Raw genomic sequence first — 23,699 nt, 5'->3', positions numbered from 1 at the left:
AAGAGAAGCTAAAGGCAAAGGAGAAAGGAAAGATTTACTCATCTGAATGCAGAGTTCCAGAGAACAGCAAGGAGAGATAAGAAAGCCTTCCTCAATGATCAATTCAAAGAAATAGAGAGTAACAATAGAATGGGAAAGCCTACAGATCTCTTCAAGAAAATTGGAGATACCAAGGGAACATTTCATGCAAAGATGAGCTCAATAAAGGAAAGAAATGGTATGGACCTAACAGAAGCAGAAGGTATTAAGAAGAGGTGGCAAGAATACACAGAAGAACTATGCAAAAAAGATCTTCATGATTCACATAACCACGATGGTGTGATCACTCACCTAGAGCCAGATATCCTGGAATGCAAAGCCAAGAGGGCCTTAGGAAGTATCACTAAGAATAAAGCTAGTGGAGATGATAGAATTCCAGCAGAACTATTTCAAATCCTAAAGATGAGGCTGTGAGAGTGCTACAGTCCCTATGCCAGCTGCTGCTGCTGCTGCTAAGTCACTTCAGTTGTGTCCGACTCTGTGTGACCACACAGACGGCAGCTCACCAGGCTCCCCCATCCCTGGGATTCTCTAAGCAAGAATACTGGAGTGGGCTGCCATTGCCTATGCCAGCAAATTTGGAAAACTCAGCAGTGGCCACAGGACTGGAAAAGGTCAGTTTTCATTCCAATTCCAAAGAAAGGCAATGCAAAAGATTGCTCAAACTATTGCACAACTGTACTCACTTCACACTCTAGTAAAGTAATGCTCAAAATTCACCAAGCCAGGCTTCAACAGTAGGGAAACCATGAACTACCGGATGTTTGATCTGGATTAACAAAAGGCAGAGGAACCAGAGATCATCAAAAAACCAAGAGAGTTCCAGAAAAACATCTACTTCTGCTTTATTGACTATGCCAAAGCCTTTGAGTGTGTGGATCACAACAAACTGTGAAAAACTCTTAAAGAGATGGGGATACCAGACCGCCTTACCTGCCTCCTGAGAAATCTGTGTGCAGGTGAGGAAGCAATCATTAGAACTGGACATGGAACAACAGACTGGTTCCAAATAGGGAAAGGAGTACGTCAAAGTGGTGTACTGTCACCCTGCTTATTTAACTAATATGCAGAGTACATCATGGGACATGCTGTGCTGGATGAAGCACAAGCTGGAATCAAGATTGCCGGGAGAAATATCAATCACCTCAGATACACAGATGGCACCACCCTTATGGCAGAAAGCAAAGAACTAAAAAGCCTCTTGATGAATGTGAAATAGGAGAGTGAAAAAGCTGGCTTAAAACTCAGCATTCAGAAAACTAAGATCATGGCATCCAGTCCCATCACTTCATGACAACTAGATGGGGAAACAATGGAAACAGTGAGAGACTTTACTTTGGGGTCTTCAAAATCCCTGCAGATGGTGACTGCAGCCATGAAATTAAAAGATGCTTGCTCCTTGGAACAAAAGCTATGACTAAACTAGACAGAATATTAAAAAGCAGAGACATTACTTTGCCAACAAAGGTCCATCTAGTCAAAGCTATGGATTTTCCAGTAGTCATGTAGTCCAGTAGTCATCTGAACTGAACAGGAATCACATTCTCACCAACCTCAGCTTGTACTTTCCTCCCTACCCTGAGAGCAACTTTCCTTTATCTCTATGAGTCTTCAGTTCAGTTCAGTTGCGCAGTTGTGTCCACTCTTTGTGATCCCATGAACTGCAGCACGCCAGGCCTCCCTGTCCATCACCTACTCCTGGAGTTTATCCAAACTCATGTCCATTGAATCGGTGATGCCATCCAACCATCTCATCCTCTGTCATCCCAGTCTCCACCTGCCTTCAATCTTTCCCAGTATCAGGGTCTTATCAAATGAATCAGCTCTTCCCATCAAGTGGCCAAAGTATTGGAGTTTCAGCTTCAGCATCAGTCCTTCCAATGAATATTCAGGACTGATTTCCTTTAGGATGGACCGGTTGGATCTCCTTGCAGTCCAAGGGACTCTCAAGAGTCTTCTCCAACACCACAGTTCAAAAGCATCAACTCTTCGGCACTCAGCTTTCTTTTCAGTCCAACTGTCACATCCATACATGACCACTGGAAAAACCACAGCCTTGACTAGAAGGAACTTTGTTGGCAAAGTCATGTCTCTGCATTTTAATATGCTATCTAGGTTTTAATATGCTATCTAGCTTTTCTTCCAAGGAGTGAGCGTCTTTTAATGTCAAGGTTGTAGTCACCATCTGCAGTGATTTTTGATCTCCAAAAAATAAAGTTTGTCACTGTTTCCACTGTTTCCCCATCTCTTTGCCATGAAGCGATGGGACCAGATGCCATGATCTTAGTTTTCTGAATGTTGGGCTTGAAGCCAACTTTTTCACTCTCCTCCTTCACTTTCATCAAGGGGCTCTTTAGTTCTTTGATTTCTGCCATAAGGGTGGTGTCATCTACATATCTGAGGTTATTGATATTTCTCTCGGCAATCTTGATTCCAGCTTGTGCTTCCTCCAGCCCAGCATTTCTCATGATGTATTCTGCATATAAGTTAAATAAGCAGGGTGACAATATACAGCCTTGACGTACTCCTTTCCCAATTGGGAACCAGTCTGTTGTTCCATGTCCAGATTTAACTGTTGCTTCTTGCCCTGCACACAGATTTCACAGGAGGCTGGTAAGGCAGTCTGGTATCCCCATCTCTTTAAGAGTTTTTCACAGTTTGTTGTGATCCACACACTCAAAGGCTTTGACATTGTCAATAAAGCAGAAGTAGATGTTTTTCTGGAACTCTCTTGCTTTTTTGATGAGCCAATGGATCTTGGCAATTTGATCTCTGGTTCCTCTGCTTTTTCTAAAACCAGCTTGAACATCTGGAAGTTGTTCCCGTACTGCTGAAGCCTGACTTGGAGAATTTTGAGCATTACTTTACTAGAGTGTGAAATGAGTACAATTGTGCAGTAGTTTGAGCATTCTTTTGCATTACCTTTCTTTGGGATTGGAATGAAAACTGACCTTTCCCAGTCTTGTGGCCACTGCTGAGTTTTCCAAATTTGCTGCCATATGGACTGTAGCCCTTTCACAGTATCGTCTTTTAGGATTTGAAATAGTTTCGTTGGAATTCCATCATCTCCATTAGCTTTGTTCTTAGTGATGCTTCCTAAGGCCCTCTTGACTTCACATTCCAGGGTGTCTGGCTCTAGGTGAGTGATCACACCATCGTGATTATCCTGGTTGTGAAGATCTTTTTTGTATAGTTCTGTGTATTCTTGCAACCTCTTCTTAATATCTTCTGCTTCTGTTACGTCCATAACATTTCTTTCCTTTATTGAGCGCATCTTTGCAGGAAATGTTCCCTTGGTATCTCTAATTTTCTTGAAGAGATCTATAGGCTTTCCCATTCTATTGTTTTTCTCTATTTCTTTGCACTGATCATTGAGGAAGGCTTTCTTATCTCTCCTTGCTATTCTCTGGAACTCTGCATTCAAATAGGTATGACTCTTACTCATTCTAATAAGCCTTAACTCACTTTCTCAGGGAAGCTTTTGCTTCCTCCCATTTTTCTACACCTGTCTGCTCCTATCGGAGAATAGTGTACATAGATATTTATCATCCTGCTTAAGATTATTTTTGATCTACTTTTAGTTCAGTTCAGTCGCTCAGTCATGTCTGACTCTGCGACCCCATGAATTGCAGCATGCCAGGCCTCCCTGTCCATCACTAACTCCTGGAGTTCACTAAGACTCGCCTACATCGAGTCAGTGATACCATCCAGCCATCTCATCCTCTGTCGTCCCCTTCTCCTCCTGCCCCCAATCCCTCCCAACATCAAAGTCTTTTCCAATGAGTCAACTCTTCACATGAGGTGGCCAAAGTATTGGAGTTTCAGGTTTAGCATCATTCCTTCTAAAGAAATCCCAGGGTTGATCTCCTTCAGAATGGACTGGTTGGATCTCCTTGCAGTCCAAGGGACTCTCAAGAGTCTTCTCCAACACCACAGTTCAAAAGCATCAATTCTTCAGCGCTCAGCCTTCTTCACAGTCCAACTCTCACATCCATACATGACCACAGGAAAAACCATAGCCTTGACTAGACAGACCTTAGTCGGCAAAGTAATGTCTCTGCTTTTGAATATACTATCTAGGTTGGTCATAGCTTTTCTTCTAAGGAGTAAGCATCTTTTAATTTCATGGCTGCAGTCACCATCTGTAGTGATTTTGGAGCCCAAAAAAATAAAGTCTGACACTGTTTCCACTGTTTCCCCATCTATTTCCCATGAAGTGATGGGACCAGATGCCATGATCTTCATTTTCTGAATGTTGAGCTTTAAGCCAACTTTTTCACTCTCCTCTTTCACTTTCATCCAGAGGCTTTTGAGTTCCTCTTCACTTTCTGCCACAAGGATGTTGTCATCTGCATATCTGAGGTTATTGATATTTCTCCTGGCAATCTTGATTCCAGCTTGTGTTTCTTCCAGTCCAGGGTTTCTCATGACGTACTCTGCATAGAAGTTAAATAAGCAGGGTGACAATATACAGCCTTGATGCACTCCTTTTCCTATTTGGAACCAGTCTGTTGTACCATGTCCAGTTCTAAGTGTTGCTTCCTGGCCTGCATACAGATTTCTCAAGAGGCAGGTCAGGTGGTCTGGTATTCTCATCTCTTTCAGAATTTTCCACAGTTTATTGTGATCCACACAGTCAAAGGCTTTGGCACAGTCAATAAAGCAGAAAATAGATATTTTTCTGGAACTCTCTTGCTTTTTCGATGATCCAACGAATATTGGCAATTTGATCTCTGGTTCCTTTGCCTTTTCTAAAACCAGCTTGAACATCTGGAAGTTCATGGTTCACGTATTGCTGAAGCCTGGCTTGGAGAATTTTGAGCATTACTTTACTAGCATGTGAGGTGAGTGCAACTGTGCCGTAGTTTGAGCATTCTTTGGCATTGCCTTTCTTTGGGATTGGAATGAAAACTGACTTTAGACAAGACAAACAAATAAAAAAGATTAGCTTATTCAGGATGTTGTGATTCACCTGTTTATCAATCCCTCCATTCTGGGCAGCTAGGAGTAGGAATAAATAAGTAAGGGCTAGAGTGCAGTTAAAATAGCATCAAAAACATAAAACACTAAGCAATAAGCTTAAAATATAAGCAAGGTCCCAACAGTGAAAACTGTAAAACACTGTCAAAAAAAATCAAAGAGGATGAAAATAGACAGGCAGGTGACCAGGTTTAAGGATTGGAAGGAATCATGGTTAATATTTCTATTCTTCCCAAACTGATCTAGAGATGAAACTGACAAGCTAATTTTCAAACGTATGTAGAAATGCAAAGAAATGAGAATATCCAAAGCAATCTTGACGAAGAACAAAACTGGAAAACACACTACTTAAAGACCTTCTGCAACACTTCAGTAATGAAGACAGTGTGGCACTAGCATAAAGATCAACAGACAGACCAATGGAACATAAGGGAGAGTCTAGAAAGAGATCTGCACGTATATGATCATTTTACTTCTGACAAAGATGTCAAAGCAATCCAACTGGAATAAGAATGTATGATGCCGAGACAACCAGGTATCAAAACTTAAAAAAAAAAAAACAAAAAAAAAACAATGAACTTCAAACCCTAACAAACACCATGCAAAAAATAATTCCAGATGGATCATAGGTCTAAACATAAAAACTAGAAAGATAAAGCTGTTATAAAAATTCGCAGAGAATATTTTTAAAAACTCTTTATAGGCAAGTTTTCTTAAGAGAAGACACAAAAAGCCAAAATCTTTTTTCTTTTTTAATGTGTAGGCTTTCATGAGGTGTTTCCATTGGCCAGATGCAGTGACTTGATTATAAAAATGAATAATGACTGTAATGTTGGAATTTACATTGGAAAACTTAAGAAGTTCCATGAGTCGACAGTAATACTGCAATAGAGGGAAAGGGTAGTTCTCTTTTACAAGAAACAAATGTTAGATTAAAACGTAGAAGAAACGATAAAATAAGAAATATCAACAGTTTGTAACCCCCAGCTGGAATAACTAATTCAGACAAGGATCTTTACTGGATGCCTAAAATTATTAAAACATTGTTGAAGAATAGATATTCGAAGTCTCAAAGTGTCAACTCTTAGCTTATATAATTATTTCATTAGGAATAATGTACCTTTATAGTAGAGAGATCTGGCAGTCTCTACCTGTACCAACTAACCAAACAGCATTACCAATACTAGAGCAAGTTGACACTATGTGCCTTTTAAAGTGATACAATCAGAAGTCTGTAACATCAATTATAACCTTCCTGTGCAAAAAAAGTTTAACCTAAATTCCATAAGGATACAATCAAACACAGTATGTGGGATATTCTACAAGACAGTTATCCTGAATCTTGAGCAAAGTCAACATGATGAAAAACAAAACAAAAACAAAAGGTAAGAAAGCGGTGTGGATACTCTTCAAACTTAAAAAGTAAAAAGAGCCATAACCATCAAAAGTAATGCACAAGCCTAGACTGAATCCTGAATAAAACAAAAACTAAAAACCCAAATGATAAAGCTACAAAAAACAACGGAAAAACTGATTATAGTTTCGTATTCTGGTTATGAAATTCTTAACCTCTGAATAGTTCAGAAAAACAAGGATAGAAGGATGTTTTGGGATGAGGTTGCTCTATCAATCCATCTAGTATATACAAAAATATATATATGATATAAACATATATATATTTAAATACAATATGTATATTGTATATATATGCATATGTGTGTGTTTATATGTGAATAAAAGTAAATTCTCACTGTGAAAAATCATTAAGTTAACTTTAAGTATGAGCTACCTCTGAGACCAGAATTAAGGAACTGGAATGATCCTAGAAAACTTCTTAAATTGTTTTATAAAAGAGAACAAACACATGGAGATTTTGTAAACACATCTTTGTACCACAGGGTGGCTAAGAGTTGGACAGAACTGAAGCTACTGAGCACGCACACATACGACAACGGAGACACATTAACAGACTTGAAGGAAAACCTACGTAAGATTTCCGGGCATCCAAATCATTCTGCCCCTAATAAAAATACTGAATTTCCAAGACACAAATGGAGATGGCTGAAGACTTCTAAAATGCGTGTGACTGAAGATAGGAGTCATCCTGTCTGGATTTTTGAGCCAATACCGAACATCTAATAATTTTTTTTTTTTTTGTCATCAACAAGGCTTTATTAAATGAAACAATAAAGTGCACATCACGCAGTGCTTTGGGGTCTAAAGTTAGATCTGATCTTTAGTGAAAATGTACACAAGCCATTACTTTATCGTAAGCTTTTAAAAAGTCAAATTTACCCTTCATTTGTTCCATCCGTTAGTACTCATACTCTTCCCAGACAGTGGGGAGAGACAGATCTACCACACAGCATCACGTACCACATGTTGTTTTACTCATGCAGCTGACTTATTCCACTGGGACCTACATTTCAACTGCACTTCCTTGTTTTTCTTACTTTTTTTCAAGAATTAGAAGTCCAACTCCATAGTAATATCCCTAAATACTCACTCCATGGTTGTATTCTGAATACTGTACTTATGCTCCAGATGTCTTATTTTCTAGAGTTGTTAACACTGAGAAGTAAGAAAAGCTTTTATTCCATCCTGTTATGTCTGCTCACCATTTGCTGCTATGTGTTCTGCTCTCTTCCCCCTTCCACACATTCAAGGCTCTCCATTCAAATTCTGTGTCATTTTGTGCAGTCTCATCTCATTTAATAATTTCTCTTAATATCAACAGATTAATTGTGTATGTATAACGAGAATATAACTTTTTGACAATCTGTTTCAAGATTCTCAAATTTATTTAGAATTTAGCACCAATGACTTGGAAACAGTAAAGCAGAAAACAAGTATATCATGAAGTTTTTAAGTCACTCCTCTCACTGATACCAACTGATCTCCCAAGAATAAACCTGTTCTTACGGCAACTACTTCCATACCAATATTAAAAATATCAGTGCACTTTTATTTGACATATAACACAGAAAGAAATATTAAGATTTAAATATAGCTGGGCAAACATATATTGTTTTCATAATTTATGAGGCAAATCTAAAGCATTTATTAAGAAACTGAATCTGGATATATACTATAAGATTTAAGAGTTGTACCTGATAATTTTTGAAAATTCAGCGTCTGCCAACAATATACCGCATCTACTTCATTTACTCCACAAATACACTTTTAATACCAAAAATATGTCAAGTCCTCCTCTGAGCACTGCGGATGCGGCAATGAATAAAACTGAAAGAATGCTCTCCTCTAACAGTTTACTGTCTAGAGGGCAGGGACAGAGGATAAAGAAGCACTAACCTGAACCCTAACTGTAAACAGCTTGCTTGGTCAGGATGATGTCACTGAAGTCATTACAGGTGAACAAAAGTGGAGCAGAGACTACTGGAGATAAGGAAGAGATACTACATAGGTATCAGGAAAAAGAGCAGGGCTACTGGAGGGAAGAGGATGGGTGAGGCCCTGAGGAGGGGCAGAGCTGGCCAGGCAGGAGTTCAGCCAGGTCATCCATCAGCTTCTCGCTTTGCAAGAACTGACAGACAGGAGAGCAGCAGGAGGTGCTGGGAAGTTAACACCCTGGGGGAGCCTTGGAGGACCTCACAGGCCACAGTAAAGATAGTGAATGACGTGGGAAAACACCAGAAGCTTTTCAGAAGAAGAGAAGCCTGATGCAACTTAAGCTTTAGGAGACTCTCTGGCTGAGAGAGGCAAAGAAGCAGGGAGCCTATTTAGGGGACTATGGTGGCTGTAATTCAGGAGACACAAGACATAGTGCCTTAGTAAACAAGGGTGGTGATGGTGGTTGGTTCCAAATACAGAGCCAAATTAGTAAAAGGATGGATTGGGCATGGGATACAGGACAAAGAGAGGACTAGAAGTCAGCTGCCAGACTTACAGCCTAAGAAGATGGAGGGAGGGACTCGCTATTTACTGCAAGGGAGAAGCTGGCGGAAGGGTGACTCTTAGGGAGAAAGAATATCAGTGCAGTGTGGACACGACGAGTATAAGATACTTATTCATATCTAAGTGAAAATAAAAGCAAGCAGTAGGGTGTGAGTCAGGAGTTCAGGGGAGAGGTCTGAGTTAGAAATAGAAATTTGGGAGTCAACAGCACATAGATGGAAGTTAACAGCCATGAGATGTAACAGAAATTAAAATAGTCTCCCTTCTCTCCATAAAAGAAGAGGGGGAGGTATAAAAAACGAAGAAAGTGCATCTATTTGTAGAACAGAAAATAATTATGAGGTGCTGCTAAGTCATTTCAGTCGTGTCCAGCTCTGTGTGAACCCACAGACGGCAGCCCATCAGGCTCCCTCGTCCCTGGGATTCTCCAGGCAAGAACACTGGAGTGGGTTCCATTTCCTTTTTCAGTGCATGAAAGTGAAAAGTGAAAGTGAAGTCGCTCAGTCGTGTCTGACTCTTCACGACCCCATGGACTGCAGCCTACCAGGCTCCTCCGCCCATGGGATTTTCCAGGCAAGAATACTGGAGTGGGGTGCCATTGCCTTCTCCGAATTATGAGGTGGGCCCTATGTAAATCCTCTAGTTCAGTTCAGTCACTCAGTCGTGTCTGACTCTTTGCAATCCCATGAACTGTAGCATGCCAGGCCTCCCTGTCCATCACCAACTCCCAGAGCTTGCTCAGACTCATGTCCATCAAGTTGGTGAAGCCATCCAACCATCTCATCCTCTATTTAAATCCTCATTTAAATCATAATTTAAATCCTTTAAGAGTTCTCATTTTCTTAAATTATAATCATCAAACACCTACAAAATGTAAAACTCCCAAAAGGTAATGCAATTTTTCTCTGTTCTCTGAAAAACTTCCAAATAGTCACAGAGTGCAGGTGTGCGTGCTGTCACTTCGGTCGTGTCTGACTCTTTGCTCCCCTATGGACTAAAGCCCACCAGGCTCTTGTCTGTGGGATCCTCCAGGCAAGAATAATGGAGTGGGTTGCCATGCCCTCCTCCAGGGGATCTTCCTGAGTCAGGGATTGAACCTGCATCTCTTATGTCTCCTGCGTTGCAGGCGGAGTCTTTACCCATTGAGCCACCTGGGAAGCCCCAGTCAAAGAGGCAGATATATAAATATTACAAGGGGGTGATCGAAGAGAAGGGAAAGAAATCAAGTATATACTCTTGCTAATAAACATGTCACTAGGATGTTGCTTGGTCCATGGGAGGATGAGTCAGCTGGACAGAGGAAGGTCTTTGACAATGTATATCTGTTCTACTAAGGATCACAGGTTGAAAAAGTTGCACTATTCTACACAGTAATCAAAATCACGTTGGGTGGCCTATGTTGTCGGCTCACCAGCCTGCAGGGCTCAACAACTCAGTAGTCAGTCACATCACCAACATTGGCTGAGTCAGATGGCTGGAATGTTATAGCTATATCTCATCACTTTTCAAAGGTCAAGAGAGAGAGACAAACAAGAATATTATTTTATTTTTCTCTCATTTTTTTCAGAAGCTGCTATCAAGTGGCCCAGAATAACTGAAACAAAAAAGTCATTCCAATATTCTTGCCAGGATTCTTGGCCCCCAAGAATCCTTGACCTTTGTATATATATACACACACACCTGTAAATACATCAAAAATGCTTAAGGTAAGAAAAATTAGCCAGTAATAATCAGTAAGATCTCATACTTAAGCTTTCATAATTAAGAGAAGGTGTTAAACTTGATTCTTCTGCTGGCTCCATCTTTCAAATATTACATTCTTAACTGATGACCATGTCATTCCTCCCAATAGCTCTCATCAGTTTATTCCATGGTTTTCCCAGTCAGCGTTTATCTACATTACTCCAGTAATTCAGTCTACTTGTCTCCAAAACATTCTCCATACTGGAATCATGCTAGTTTTTCTAAAATGAAAGCCTGAAGGAACCACTTCCTCCCTCTGCTCAAAACTCCATTTCCTCACACCCAGAGCTCTAGATGGACTAACTTATGGTTGGTTTCCCTGTACACGAGGTGGTTCGCACTATCACTGTCTTTGTCCTAATACTCCAGCGTGGAGTGACTTTTCCTGCAACTGCCAAACAATTAACAGCAATGAAAGCCTATTCATTGTTCAAGGAAGCTTAAGTACCACTTCCTCAAAGAAATCTTCTCTGATCCCATGAGAGATTATCTGTCTTTACCAGTACTTCTAATCTTTCATACAATTTTACATATTGTTTACATGTCTTATTCTCAGTATTATACCAAAGGTCCCAGAAGACACTTCTGTATCCTTAGCACCTAGAGAAATACCTGGCCTTGTGTTTGTTAGGCATTTTTTTGTTATTATAAATTTGTTTAATAATAAATATTATTATGTTTAATAATAAATATTATTATATTTAATAATATAGATTATATATTATTTATAATAATATTTATATAATTATAAATAAATAATAAATATTGCTGTATAAAAGTTTGGAGTCTGGGTACTTGCTGCCTAACGTTAGCCAAGTTTACACAGATGTCTAGAGTTCCAACATCAATAAATGAAGAATATTTCATCTCTGATTACTAGCATTGACAATGAAATTAATAAAAATGGTCCAACCTTCCCAAATTAATTTGCTCATCACTTCTTCCTTCCTACTTTGAATTCTATTTAGTGAAGTCACTCTAACAACACACTAGATAAACTGATACAAACATACAGGGGAAAAAGGAAGAAATCACTATATGACTGGGAACCTACCAGGACCCCCTGAATAAACTGAAATGTATGAAGCATCTACCCCACAGAAAACACTCTGCTAGATGCTGTGGGGAAAAGTGAGATGGGAAAGACTGTTCCCCATCCTCAAGTAAAATATAACTTTATAGAGGAGGTAAAGCAGTTATACAAATAATTAGAAATCAAAGTCTAAGATGGTTGCAACACTAAAGGACAGAACTTTAGGTTCTTATAGCCAGAAAAAAAGCTTGATTAAAAAAAAGCTGGCCTAAAAGAAAACGTATGGCTTTGAAAGAAACGAAAAGGTAACATCCAGCAAGGAAGAGGCAGACTAAATTAAAAACAGAGGAGAAGCAGGAGCACGTCCAGGGGACTGGGCTGCCCACAGCCTCAGAGGGCCCACGTGAGGAGGCACAGGGCAGATCCCAAGCCCACGCACAGACCGTGTGAGAGTGGGAGGCCGCTTTCACGCCTAGAGCAGGGGTACGAAGGCACACAGGCTCACTGAAAAGGCTACAAAACCTGGAGAAGTCCACCTGTTACCGAAACAGACAGAGAGCCTGGTCTTTTCCTACAGGGTTAAACTGGACTCCATTGGTTACTGGCTGTCAAAAGACTGAGGTATGGCTGTGGTTCATTTCTCCAGGATATAAAATTACAGAATTTATGTTTCCTGGTTGTCCTATATGATATTGCCTTTAGTACCGGTACAAGCAGAGGTCATAAAAAAAAAAAATAGTTATTGGTGACGCTGCTGAAGGACAAAGTACAGAACTTTCAAACTGAGTCTGTGCTGAGCAGCAGAGCATTAAAATTTCAAAGTGTGATGGATGGTCAGCCTAATTCTCACACTTTTTTTTGGCTTTAAAAAAAAAAGACAACTACCTCTAGTCTAGAAGCACCACCCCACCAATCTATTTCCAGAGACTTCCAAGAAGTGAAAACTTTTGCCCTCCACACTGAACTATACCCGTGCTTTTAATCAAATGAATATACAATTCTCGAAGATATCACAATGTTGCAAAGTCTCCACAAAAAAGACCACAAACTGATGGCCTGGGACCAAACCTTGTCCATACGTAAGTGATATTGCTTGTCTGTCTACTGGCTTGCATGGTATTTTTAGTCATCAGATTAATTAAAGAAAAGCATTTTTCACACAACTAAAATCCAGATCTCTAGCTTCTCTTGAAAAAGAGGCAATTCTCGCAATGCTCCCCAGTTCACTCAACCACCTCACTTATAGCCCTGTTTGGTCCTGCTGGCTTTTGTTTTGTCCCCTGATTTACCTCCAATACTGTGGCCACCTGATGTGAAGAACCGACTCATCTGAAAAGACCCTGATGCCGGGAAAGACTGAAGGTGGGAGAACAAGTGGATGACAGAGGATGAGATGGTTGGATGGCATCACTGACTTAATGGACATGAGTCTGAGTAAAGTCTGGGAGTTGGTGATGGACAGGGAGGCCTGGTGTGCTACAGGCCATGGGGTTGCAAAGAGTTGGACACGACTGAGTGACTGAACTGAACTCACATAGTCTTTGGATCCCTAACAGTCTGTGGCCAGTCTGCTGGCTGTGCAGGGCCAGAGTTCACAAAGAACACTGGCGAGTTTCACATCCAGTATGACTGCTTACTACTTGTGTAATCCCAGACAAGTCACTTAACCCTCTCCAGGCCTCAGGTTCTCCTTGCACAAAATGAAGACAACAATACGACTGATCTGAGAGGGTTGTTGAGAGGAATAAATTAGTTTAGTAAAGCAGTGGTTCTTTATGTGTCTGTGGAGGAAAGGACTCTGCTCACTCACTCCAGGACATGTGGCAAAGACTGGAGACATTTTTGGTTGTCACAACTGGGGGGAGGGGGGACTGGTATACAGGGTGGGTAGAGCCTAGGTCGGAGAAGGCAATGGCACCCCACTCCAGTACTCTTGCCTGGAAAATCCAATGGATGGAGGAGCCTGGTGGGCTGCAGTCCATGGGGTCGCCAAGAGTCAGACATGACTGAGCAACTTCACTTTCACTTTCCACTTTCATGCATTGGAGAAGGAAATGGCAACCCACTCCAGTGTTCTTGCCTGGAGAATCCCAGGGACAGGGAAGCCTGGTGGGCTGCCGTCTATGGGGTCGCACAGAGTCAGACACGACTGAAGCGACTTAGCAGCAGCAGAGCCTAGGTATGCTGCTAAACCCCTTACAACTCATAGGACAGCCCCCACCACAAAAAATTATCCAACCTAAAATATCAACAGTGCTCAGGATACCAAATCCTGACATAAAGCATTTAAAAGGAATGCTTAACACAGAGGAAGCCCTCTCAGTTATTATCAGTAATGACAGAAGCAAGCCCTTGCTGGGGCTCCCACCTCAGCTGCAGAAAACTCTTAATTTCTCAAGAGCTCCTTTTGCTACCTTGGAGGAATTTAACAAATAGAGAAATGTACTTGAAATTCCTTGGTTCTATGTCATTCATTCAGCAGGTCATTAATCAATTAAAGAACCATGAGAATATATTTTCCTAAAACAAAAAGCAAACAAGAACATCCTCTAGTGAGCAACAATGCACAGTGTCAGAAAAGTAAACTGTCCTGGAAAACACGGGACACAGAAACTGGTGATTACTGCAACTTAGAAGGCACCAGACTGAATTTCCTCCAGCTCATAGTTTAATACAGAGGATGTCCATTAATCCCAAGGTATTTTTAAAAAAACTGTGATGAGAGGGGAAGTAGAAGAGAAAGGTTTTGCTCTTTCATTTTATTAATTAATTTTTATTTTACCTTTTTTGGCTGCCCTGAGCAGCATGTGGGATCTTAGTTTCCCAACCAGGGATTGAACCCATGTCTCCTACCAGCGAAGCTCCAAGTCTTGACCACTGGATCACCAGGAAAGCCCCAAGAAATAGGCTTTAAACTAAAGAGCCTACCACCCGGATACCAGCCACCACTTGCCCAAGAAGATCCCGTGGGCTTAAACAGCTCAGTTGGGGATCCTTGGGGAGAGTTCCTGCTTTGACCTGGAGTCACAAGAAGAGGTGTCTTCCAGATGTAGGGCAGCTCAGTAGCCAAGCAATCCGGAAAGGCCTCAGCCGTGCTGAAATACACTTAAGAGGCTACCAGGAATTCTGCGGCAGGACATTAGAACGAGTGCCAGCCCCTGTTGCCGTGAACCAGGAGTGCTGATCAAGCTCCGTAGCCCAGCACTACAGGAATCTCTTGACTTGTCCTCTGGGCTTCAGTTTTCTCAGTCACTATTAAAAAGTGGAACTGCTGTTATTTTTTTCCCAAAACCATAAACACAGAGAACACTGATTCTTATTTGCAACAATGTGCCTTCAATACTTACAGCACAAACATCTGAGTTCCTCTCAAGGGACCCCTTGGTAACTGTAGCAGTCAGACCCTTAACTGTAACAGGAAAGAAGTTCTGCTGAATCAAAGCCAAGAAAAGCATTAAAGATGCTTCTAGCAAAGGTGAGGTAATAAATGTTCTACAAATCTAAAAAGGCTAAACTAAAGGGCTCTATCATTTATTAAAAAAAAACAACAACCACTTTTCAAGTCTAAAACGAATTGTTAAATCTCTTTTAAGCTCAAGTTAACATATATTTGAACACCCACGTACAATATAGTATGCTACCAAAGATATCCAGATTGGTAAACTGCATCACAGAGCAAGACTACCAGAAGTGCTGTCAAAGAGAAGGCTTTCACTAAGGAGACAGCTTCCACTAAAGAGACAAAGGAAACAGCTCATTCAGAAAGGGGCACAGATGGACACAGTGGCACAGGCAGAACTTTGGCTGCAATTGTTTAAGTAGAACGCATTTCAGGCTGCAGGCGGAGCACAAGCAATGGCACTAAAGCTGGAATGGCCAGGAGTCCAGTTTGGGGCACTGGGTTCATGGTGGAAGGACAGCACTGAAATCTGAGGCCAAATCATGACAGCTTGGACCTTCAGAAGGTGTAAGTCAGTTGCACAAACTAATTCCAGTAACATTATTCCGATTTGATTAATAGAAAAGCTGATCACCATTAAGTTACTGTGCTGTGCTTAGTCACTCAGTCATGTCCAACTCTTTGCGACCCCATGGACTACAGCCCACCAGGCTCTTCTGTCCATAGGATTCTCCAGGCAAGAATACTGGAGTGGGTTGCCATGCCCTCCTCCAGGGGGTCTTCCCAACTCAGGGATCGAACCCAGGTCTTCATCATTGCAGGCAGATTCTTTACCATCTGAGTCACTTGCAGGAGAGTCAAAAACCTTTCAGAAAGTAAATTCAGCTATTTGTTAATTTAGTATAATTCATCAGTTATATCCCAATCATAATTAATAAAATAAGCAAATGTTACATATAAAGAATGGGTATTTTTAAATTGTAGAAAGAAAGTGACCCCTTTTCAATAATATAATTTAGAAATGAATTTTGACTCATTTTTAAAAATGATAATGCATTACTAAACACAAGCTGGAATCAAGATTGCTGGGAGAAATATTAATAACCTCAGATATGCACATGACACCACCCTTATGGCAGAAAGTGAAGAGGAACTAAAAAGCCTCTGGATGAAAGTGAAAGAGGAGAGTGAAAAAGTTGGCTTGAAGCTCAACATTCAGAAAACGAAGATCATGGCATCTGGTCCCATCACTTCATGGGAAATAGATGGGAAAACAGTGGAAACAGTGTCAGACTTTATTTTGGGGGGGCTCCAAAATCACTGCAGATGGTGACTGCAGCCATGAAATTAAAAGACGCTTACTCTTTGCAAGAAAAGTTATGACCAACCTAGATAGTATATTCAAAAGCAGAGACATTACTTTGCCGACTAAAGTCTGTCAAGGCTATGGTTTTTCCTGTGGACATGTATGGATGTGAGAGTTGGACTGTGAAGAAGGCTGAGCGCCGAAGAATTGATGCTTTTGAACTGTGGTGTTGGAGAAGACTCTTGAGAGTCCCTTGGACTGCAAGGAGATCCAACCAGTCCATTCTGAAGGAGATCAGCCCTGGGATTTCTTTGGAAGGAATGATGCTAAAGCTGAAACTCCAGTACTTTGGCCACCTCATGCGAAGAGTTGACTCATTGGAAAAGACTCTGATGCTGGGAGGGATTGGGGGCAGGAGGAGAAGGGGACGACAGAGGATGAGATGGCTGGATGGTATCACTGACTCAAAGGACATGAATCTGAGTGAACTCTGGGAGTTGGTGATAGACAGGGAGACCTGGCGTGCTGCGAATCATGGGGTCGCAAAGAGTCGGACACGACTGAGCGACTGAACTGAACTGAACTGAAGAAAGAGAAGTTGTCTCCCTGAGCTGGCTCAACAGCTTCCTCAATTATAGGAAGAAACCATACTTGCCAGCAGAAACTATGAACCAGCAAATGCTCAGCGATGTTCCCGTACTTGTAAGCAAATGGTTAAAGCTGGGAAAACAACACATTGTAAACTCTCTACAAAGATTTGTGAAATTGAAATGTAAATTTTAAAGTCATTTTGAAGCCACTTTCTACTAAGAAAACCAAGGTTCACAAAGAAAGCTTACATCTGCTCACTGCTGAAAAGGAAAATTAAAATACAGTAAGGGGCTGTTTTGGGGCTTCCCTCATAGCTCAGTCAGTAAAGAATTCGCCTTCAATTCCTGGGTCCGGAAGATCCCCTGGAGAAGGAAATGGCAACCCACTCTGGTATTCTTGCCTGGAGAATCCCATGGACAGAGGAGCCTGGTGGGCAACAGTCCATGGGGTCTCAAGAGTCGGACACGACTTAGCGACTAAACCACCATATTTTAGCCCAAGCAGCAGCACTGGCTGGATGGCATCACTGACTCGATGGACGTGAGTCTGAGTGAACTCTGGGAGATGGTGATGGACAGGGAGGCCTAGCGTGCTGCGATTCATGGGGTCACAAAGAGTCAGACACGACTGAGCGACTGAACTGAACTGAACTGAGCAGCACTGTCTCATCTTTTTAAAAGATGCCTTGGATAAGTTTATTTAAAACTGCCTTATATGAGTTTATGGACAATAAATTCACGATGTTGAAATATTATATTTCTCTATATACCAAAACCCCTTGTGATGGACCGTCCATGAAGTTTAAGTATAGCAGAAAAAACATTAGGCTGCAAATTAGTAGGATGAGAATCTGATGCCAGTTCTGTCTCGAAAAGCACTAAACAGGCTTCTCCAGTCTCACCTTTAAACTACGAGGACTGAATCATGATGTCTAAAGTGCTATTTCATAAAATATTAATTTCTTAGTAGAGAGTTGTTGTAATACACTCAGGGAGGTAGTGTATCACGGATCAAGGTTCAGTGGCAGACTAGCTGGTGTGTTCAAACATGGGCTCCCTCAGTACCAGGTGGTAGCCTTATGCAGAAGTTTCCTCTTCTATCAAGAAAGGATAACATTTACCTTTGCAACAGGAAAGAAGAATCAGAAAGTATATAATGCATCTGGTATACTGCAGGCACTAAATAAAGGCAGACATTAAGTCTCTGGCCAGTAAGATAAGTTCTGATGGAGAAGAGGAATCCACTTGACAAAGCAGTTTCCTAGAACTCAGCCTGGAGAAGAGCAGGGACTGAATGCCTGGCACATAAATACTGGGGAGGACTCACGTTGGGAGTAAGAAGGATCAAAGCAGGAAGGAGAAGATAAGCAAAGGCTCAGAGTACTGCACACAGTAACAAGGAACAGGAAAGAAACAACAAGGGACACAGTGCTTGAGGGAAGAAGACATCTTTCCATTAAGAATGAGGACCACTGGTGAAAAAACATATACAGTGATTTACTATAATGATTTCATGACCAATATAAAGCAGAAAGCCGGGTTAGCACTATATGAATGTCACTAAGAAAAATGAAGAGGGCTTTGACAATTCTTTGCCTGCAATTCGCACGCGGGATTGAGATGATCGCAGTCCTGCCCACCTCTGAGTGCCACTTCCCCCACTACTGTCCTCCCACCTCACTCTCCCCTAGGTAGACCCCACTCCAGCCACACAGCTGCTCTGCTATCTCTGGAACATATCAAGCTTCTTTTTCCTTTAGCTCCTTTGCACTGTTAGTTCTGCTTGGAAACTTCCAGCAGATCTTCCCATGGCTGACTCATTCTAAACATCCAGATCTCCTCCAAACTTGCTCAAGGAAATCTTTCCTGATCACCCATATCTAAATTTCCCCCATCCCAGTCATGCTCCAGCCCCTGGTAATGTCTTTTCTAGCATTTATCATTATCTAAAATTGTCATTTTTGTTTATATATTTATAGTATCTACATCAAAATGGAAGGTCTTGAGCGCAAGACTATTATTTAAATGTTTCCACATTCAATCCTCAACATCTAAAACAAAGCATGAGATGAGGCAGAGATGAGGCGATCATCAGATAAATTTGTCCAAAGACTAAAGTTAAACGATAAAAACCATCCTTCTGTGAACCTTAGTAAGGAAAAGTCCCCTGAAGTGGTTTTAATTTCATTTCTTTAATGCAGTTTTATGCAATAATGCAGTCTTAAAGGTCAATGTCTGAGGCAGAAAGATTTAAAAAGAATGACTTCTTCAAAACAATACAAAACATATATGGATACATATATTATACAGTACACATTTTTACTTTATGAGCATGAATTATGCCCTACCTTATTAGAACCCATAAATAAAGCATCTTAGGTATCCTACAACGTTTTGTTTCATGAGGATGTATAGGTAGATGGAATATATATATATGTGAATTATCTTTCAGAACTCTTCTCCACAAAGAATTCTGAGATAAACTGAACTAATTTCAGTATTAGTATGGAAAGGTTTGACCTGTTGTTACCTAGCTAAGCTTATGACTATTACTGAGTCAAGTGACGAATTCAGTAATTCCATCTGTGAAACAAGAAAAATGACATGAAGATCAATTGGCACTTTAAGAGAATAAGAAAAGTTCCACAATGTTAACTTATGTTTGAACTAAAAGAAAGAAAGAAAAAAAATCCCTCTCTAATCCTAAACCAAAAAATAAGCATGCTACTGAGATTTCAAAATATGACCAGATACCCACGAGTGACCAAAGCAGTGAACTGAAACCAGAGCCACAACATTCGTGATTTGTGCTTTAATTTTTAAATTTTGTTTGGAACACAGCTTTCCTTGATGAAAAAAAAAAAGAGGTCAGTAACCGACGCATCAACCTAGTCACCATTCTCGGTCACTATGGAAGGCCCAAGGGGCCAGCAGAGGGCTTGATTTCACTGAGGGCTCCGGAGGATGAAGGAATGGAGACCTCTCTACTAGCATCCATGCCCTGAATGCCCACCCAAACCTTGGATGAAAAGGGGCGCCGCAATCTGCAACTTCACTTCTGTACCCATTATAAACAAGACCGCCAAGCCCCTCCTCCTCTCCAGAGGCCGGCGAGGGCCGTACAAACAAGCCGGGATGCTCGGTTCTGGCCTCCGTTCGCGGGTCTCCAGTGAGCCCCGGGCAAATCATCTGATCCCGATGACTCAGTTTTCCAATCTGTCAAATAGGGTGACTAGAAACCCAGCCTACCTCATCGGGTGGTTCCGGGCCGGCCGCCCCAGGCTGGCCGGGAGACCGCGGCTCTGTGGCTGCGCCCGCGGCAGTGTCCGCCGGCGGAGGGGCGGGGCTCGGCAGGGTGGGACCAGGAATCTAGTCCTGCAGAAGTCGCGCAGCCCACCGCCCGCGTACTGTCGCCCCAGGACCTCCTAGAGTACCCGGCCTATGACGTCAGCACGCTGACGTCGACGCACAGAGGTCGCATCTCGCCCCAGGGACCAAAGACCGGTAAGGGCCAGAGAGCCCCTATAGCAGAGCGGCGATTGGTGAGTGACTCTATCAATCGTACACTGTCCAGTGAGCGTCGCGGGAAGGCGTGAGGGGCGGTCCGGCCGGCCCTGAGGCGAGAGTGGGAATACGAAACTCCGGCTGACTGAATTTTCGCGAATCCGGTACCGCACGGTTTTCTGATGCGTCTCTTCTCTCTCCTGATAGATTCTTCTGGCTTCCCCCATTCTCTTGGTGGCAATTTAGGGTCCAACTCTGGAAAATAATCATGGGACTGGATTTCAGGGCCCTTGGGCGCTCCAGAAGTGAAAAAGTAGGATATTCAATTTCCCTGTTCAAGAGTTACCTCATCTTTGAATTCTCGGCCCCAGCCCCACCTCCTCCCCGCTTAGGATACTCTCTCAGCCCTCCTAGCGCGTAACACTTCAGTTTTAATAGTGGTGGTGGTTTAGTTGCTAAGTCGTGTCCGACTCTTGCGACCCAATGGACTATAGCCCGCCAGGCCCCTCTGTCCGTAGGATTTTCCAGGCAAGAATGATGGAAGTGGGCTACCATTTCCTTTTCCAGGAGATCTTCCCAATCAGTTTTAATAGCAGTCAACATTTTTTTTTATATTTGTATAGGTTTTCGCTCTAAATTGACCTTCTTTATTGTTTGACTAAAGGTTATGTTTTAATGAAACTACTACAGTTAGACCGTTCAAATATATGAAGGACTAGAGAGTTACATAGAGGGAATTCTGCTTCCAGGTCCTGAGGCACTTGGTTCGCCTATTGAAGTCAATAACTTGAGTGTTGCAGATTTTTTGCGTATCCTTCCAAAGACATTATGAGTGCTATTATTCGTGTTAAATTACATATAACCATAAATTTAAACGTCACACATTAGCTAATCGTTTTTAGGGAGTAATTAAAAACCAGTCCCTATATGGTGACTTCTGGGCTTCCCTTGTGGCTTAGGTAGTACAGAATCCGCCTGCAATGCGGGAGACCAGGGTTCGATCCCTGGGTTGGGAAGATCCCCTGGGGAAGGGGACGGATATGCACTCCAGTATTCTGGCCTGAAGAATTTAATGGCCTGTATAATCCGTGGTGTCGCAAAGAGTGGGACACGACTGAATGACTTTCACATATGGTGACTTTAGTTTTCTGCATTTACATGCCAGTAGATGTTGGTTTTTTCCCTCAGTCAACATTATATCCTTGAGATCTTTCCATATATATATTTACCTCTTTGTTTTAAAAGAGTACATGGTAGTTCTCAGAACCAATAGATTTAATTTATGATTCCCTTTCCCTCGGACATGTTTGTTTCTTTTTTAGTTTTTTAGTTAGAAATGTTGCGACCTTCAACATGTGTTTGTGCCTTTTTGCAGGTATATCCAAGTGTTCTCTAGGGAAAGAAACTAATATGTGGAAGTGCTGGATGGAGCACATCTTAAATCTCAGTAGTAGATTCCTTCCCTTTACTCCTTTAAGTAGCTGCTACAACTGACATTTGTACATTAAATATATGAGTACCCCTTGCACTACGCCTTTGCCAAAAATTAATGAAATATAATTTTAAAAATGTTCTTAATGGATGTGTGTGAAAAATTATTAAGAGATGGCATATGTACAAAAGTGCAATAATTCCTGGTGTGTATCTTGGTAACAAAATGAACTTGTGTTACTACCTCCTACATCAAGATTTTTAGATGTTTATCGTAAATATAAAAAATCTTATACCCCATCTGAGTCATCATAACCCACACAAAAATTGCCACTATTTTGAATTTTATAAGCAGAATTAGCCTTGCCTGCTTTTGAATGGTTATAAATGACCACACATAGTATATTCTCTTGTGTGGTTCTTTTCACTCAATAAAAATTTGTAAGATTGATACATATTAAAGAATATAGTAGTAGTTTATTCATTTTCATGTAATTCCAAAATTTATTTGTCTAGTCTAATATTGCTTAGCATTGAGTTGTTTAAAGTTTGGAGTGAGTAAAAATGATTCTGCTAAGAATATTTTTGTACCTGTTGATGCACATAGTTATATGTTTGATTTTGATATATACCTAGTATAATATTACCAGAAAATGTATGTATATTCAGTACTAGTAGCCACAGGATGTACATATATTCAGTATTAGTAGATACTGCCAAATAGATTTCTGGTCTTAACGATTTATAGTCTAGGCAGTGGCAACCCACTCCAGTACCCTTGCCTGTAAAATCCCATGGACGGAGGAGCCTGATAGGCAGCAGTCCATGGGGTCGTTAAGAGTCCAACACAACTGAGTGACTTCACTTTCACTTTTCACTTTAATGCATTGGAGAAGGAAATGGCAACCCACTCCAGTGTTCTTGCCTGGAGAATCCTAGGGACAGAGGAGCCTTGTGGGCTGCCGTCTCTGGGGTCGCACAGAGTAGGACACTACTGAAGCGACATAGCAGCAGCAGCAGCAGTGAGTGAAAATTCCAGTTTCTTCATGTATGTATTTGCCACCGCTTGAAATTCTCAGTTTTGTGTTCATCTTCTTTTTTTATTTTTTTTTAATTTTTCTGAGACAATATACAAAAGTTGCAAGTATTTAATATATACATTTTAATGATTTTGGACCCTGTGATACCATCACCACAAACAAGGCAATAAACATATCCATTGACAAACTTCTGATTTGAGGTTTGTCCATATGCTCATATGTTCTTAGCAGCTCTATTTACAATAGCCAAGATACGAAAATTACCCAGAAGTCCATTGACAGATGAAGGACAAAGATGTGGCACATATATACAATGGAATACTACTTAGCCGTAAAAAGACAAAGAAATAATGCCATTTGCAGCAACAGAGATGGACCTAAAGATTACCATACTAAGAGAAGTAGATCAAAGAGAAAGACAGAATAGCATATTATACCACTTATATGTGGAATGTAAAATATGCTAGAAATCAACTTATCTATGAAACAGAAATTACTCAGACATAAAGAACAGATTTGTAGTTGCCAAGGCACAGGGGAGAGGGGATTGGGAGTCTGGGATTAGCAGATGCAGACTATTATATATGGAATGGATAAACAACAAGGCCCTAGTGTATAGCACAGGGAACTATATTCAATATGCTGTAATAAACCATAATAAAGAAGAATATTAAACAGAATTTATATATATAAGTAAATCACTTTCTGTATACCAGAA

General features: G+C 41.2%; 1 protein-coding gene across 2 annotated transcripts in view; it reads right to left on the bottom strand.

Annotated features, from left to right (window-relative positions):
• The window catches only part of STARD3NL (STARD3 N-terminal like), a 57,423-nt gene extending 37,017 nt beyond the window's left edge, over positions 1 to 20,406 (bottom strand). The window contains exon 1 of one of the 2 annotated variants that reach the window (XM_068973048.1): positions 20,256 to 20,406. The gene's annotated coding sequence lies outside the window, so the exon portion shown is untranslated. Of the gene's footprint in view, positions 1 to 15,057; positions 15,119 to 20,255 lie in introns of those variants that run through there. The other variant, XM_068973049.1, reaches the window with a different exon arrangement.
• Positions 20,407 to 23,699: the final 3,293 nt, after the last annotated feature.

The sequence above is a fragment of the Capricornis sumatraensis genome, chromosome 5 (assembly GCF_032405125.1).
Source record: "Capricornis sumatraensis isolate serow.1 chromosome 5, serow.2, whole genome shotgun sequence".
In the NCBI taxonomy this organism is placed as follows: domain Eukaryota; kingdom Metazoa; phylum Chordata; class Mammalia; order Artiodactyla; family Bovidae; genus Capricornis; species Capricornis sumatraensis.
This window is presented reverse-complemented; position numbering and strand designations above follow the sequence as displayed.